Source organism: Octodon degus, unplaced genomic scaffold, assembly GCF_000260255.1.
Source record: "Octodon degus isolate 3935 unplaced genomic scaffold, OctDeg1.0 scaffold00045, whole genome shotgun sequence".
NCBI classification, from domain to species: domain Eukaryota; kingdom Metazoa; phylum Chordata; class Mammalia; order Rodentia; family Octodontidae; genus Octodon; species Octodon degus.
In genome coordinates, this window is record NW_004524621.1 from 8,122,443 (window position 1) to 8,125,563 (window position 3,121).

At 52.0% G+C, this 3,121-nt stretch overlaps 1 pseudogene; it reads left to right on the top strand.

Moving 5' to 3' along the window:
* Positions 1 to 279: 279 nt before the first annotated feature.
* Positions 280 to 2,777, top strand: LOC101579684 (annotated as a pseudogene).
* Positions 2,778 to 3,121: the final 344 nt, after the last annotated feature.

Sequence of the window (3,121 nt, forward strand, 5' to 3'; positions counted from 1 at the left end):
CCCTGAGAACCACTAGGCTACCTGAGTGCAATCCTAAAGATTATGGGATATCAACAGGATTAGGCTGGCACTGTGCTGTTCAGGGTTTCAGTGGTGGTCCCTGAGCCTCACATACGCATCACCCCCCCCCCCCGCAACTTTTGCATGAATTTTCCAGAGATGTAAAAGAAATGTCTGCCACTGAACTGAGAGGGAACCAATGGTCCAAACAACTCAGACAGGTCCAGCTTGGTGGGTGCTTCAGCTTGTTAGGGGTGACTTAGAGCAGTGGGCTGCAGCATGGAAGTGGCCACATCTTGGACAAAGGCCTACAGGTGCCCAGACTAGGGAGGCACCTGTTTGCCTCAGCTGAGGAGCGGTGAAGAGGCAACAGTGGGTCTGGGCTTTAAAATGGCAAACCGTGGTGTCTGCCTAGGTGAAAGGACTGAGCGGAAACAAAGTCTCCAGGGAGGAAAAGTGCTGTGGTTCCTGTGGGAAGGGCTATGGTGGGTCTGGGAGGGAGTGGGTTACTGGTTTCATAGGGCACTAAGTAAAACAACAAAATCAGGATCCGAGCAAGAAGAGTCCTAGGGAAAGTTGTGTGTACTCTGCTCCCATCACATTCCTTTTTAGGAAATTCTACCAAGCTCAGCAAGCCCTATCCAGCCACAGTGGTGAGTGACTTGTGCCACAGGATGTCCATAGCCTCAGCACCTGCTGGGGCCCACTGGACAGGTACACAAGGACTCACTGCAAGATGGAGCTGCTTTGACTAGGGTTCCAAGGACAATTCACATTACACTCACTTAGACCAGGTTAGGCCGGCCTTGCTTTTACCCTGATTCTGGCACCCCCCTAAATTGTAGGGAAGTGGATCATTTGTCACCTCTCTCCCCGTTGACTCAGGAGTCCCTCCTAGACAGAGACACTGCTTTATTTACCTTGGGGGGGGGGCGCTGTGCCTGGCACAGGGCCTGTGATCAAGGACCACTGAACACCTGTTGATGACTTCAGAGGCTGGTGGAGGACTAGGAATGTGCTCAGGCTCATACAGTGGTCAGTGATGGAGCCAGGGACAGCATCTAGTCCCCTTCTCCAAGTGTCCTCAGGAATGATCAGCTCCCTCATTCCTTCCCTTTTAGACAGTGAGAAGAGGCTTCCTACCTAGGCCTTCTGCTTTTCCCTTTTCTCTGTTAGCACAGCAAAGCCCTCTCTGAGGAAAGCCCTCACCCTCCCAGCCCCACTGTACCCTTCCCACAAGAACCACAGCACTTTCCTTCCCCAAGGCTTTGTTTCTACTCATCCTCCCACCTAGGCAGGCACCATTTGCCATTTTAAAGCCCATACCCAATGTCATCTCCCACTGCCCCTCAACTGAGGCAGACATGTGCCTTCCTAGGCTAGGCACCTCCAGGCCTTTGTCCAAGAAGTGCTGTTTCTAGATCTTTCTCCTGGGATACTTCTTGTTGGCAGGACCCACTTCTGTTCTGACACATCTGCTTCTTCAGGGACCTTGGTAGAGTATGGCATTGGTGAATGCAGGGGCATGTTGCTTATCAGTGGCCCTGCTGCTAGGAATGGGCTAAGGCAGCCATGGTGGAGTTGCTCTCAAGCCCCCACCTTGTCTTTTTCCATCATCTGCCATCTGGCTTCACAGTCAGAATGCTGCCCACAGTGACTCCACACAAGGGAGCAATCTGAAGGTGGGGCAGCATCTTGGCTATTGGAAACACACCAACGGAGGCCAGGAAAAGTGGCACAAACCTGGTAGTATAGCATGTTGGGATCCAGGCAATTGTCCCTGCCACCCATTTCACTAGGCTACTAAAAGCTCTCGGTCACAGGCAAACAATTACATGATTTAAATCAGACAGTTACATGATGCACTGTTGCAAAACAAACTGCCCAAAAACGTAATGGCATACAAATCAATGATTTATTTTTCATGATTGTGTGGCTTGACTGTGCTCAGTGGGGGACTCTGTTGCCCACACAGGTATGGGCTGAGTCCTCACCCGCCTGCGTGCAACTGGTGGCTCTGCTGGATTGAAAATTCCTAAAGACTCATTCAGGGGTGCATCGGGGAACCACATCACCTCGCAACCCAAACAGCTTGGGCTTCTTCCTTGCACAGCCATCTGAAAGCAAAACTGGGCTTCCTAAGGGAGAGGAAAGTGAAAGTGAAAGCTTCTAGCCCTCTTAATGCGTGGGTGTGGAAGACTCAATACATCACTTCTCTCTTTTTGTGGGTGTCAGCAAGTGAGAAGGGGGTGCCCTGAAGGCAAGGTGGTGGGGTGCTGCCCACCCACCCCAAGGTGTTGCACACCGCTGCTCTATGGCATGCAGATTTTTGCACCCAACCGTGTTGTTGCCAAGTCCTGTTTCTGGTACTTTGTGTCCCATCTGAAGAAGTTGAAGAAAACTTCAGGGGAGATCGTCTACTGTGGGTAGGGGTTTGAGAAGTCTCTGCTGCGCTGCGGGTGAAGCACTTTGGCATCTGGCTGCACTGAGTCCCTCAGTGGCACCCACAACATGTACTGGGAGTACCAGAACCTGACTGCAGCAGGTGCTGTAACCCAGTGCTACCGGGACATGGGCACCTGGCACCGAGCCCACACCCACTCCATCCGGGTCATGAAGGTGGAAGGGATCACAGCCAGCAAGTGCCACCAGCCCGCTGTCAAGCAGTTTCATGGCTCCAAGATCAAGTTCCCGCTGCCCCACCGGGTCCTGGCCAGCACAAGCCTTGCTTCACCACCAAGAAGCCCAACACCTTCTTCGAGAGGCTGTGCCTATAAAACTGGCACCCACTCCGTGCCAAAAAAAAATAAAATCACTTATGTCACATTCAAGTCAAAGTTAATCAGCAGCCCTGCATACAGGGAGGAGAGGCACTAGTGGGAGACATCTTTGGTACTACCAACCTTACTGGGAGAAGGTGGAGGCCTGAGCTCAACCCACACAGTTTTAGGAATATGTTGGCACATACAGGTGTGGAAACTTCTGTTTTACTGCCTAGATGGATTCTGAACCTAAGAAGACTCAGGAAAAGCAGCTACCACAGCTGTCTCAGGGCAAAGGGACAGCCTTGCCCCGAAATTGATGTGAGACAGGGTCAGACTCTGTCGGCACTGCCCAATCA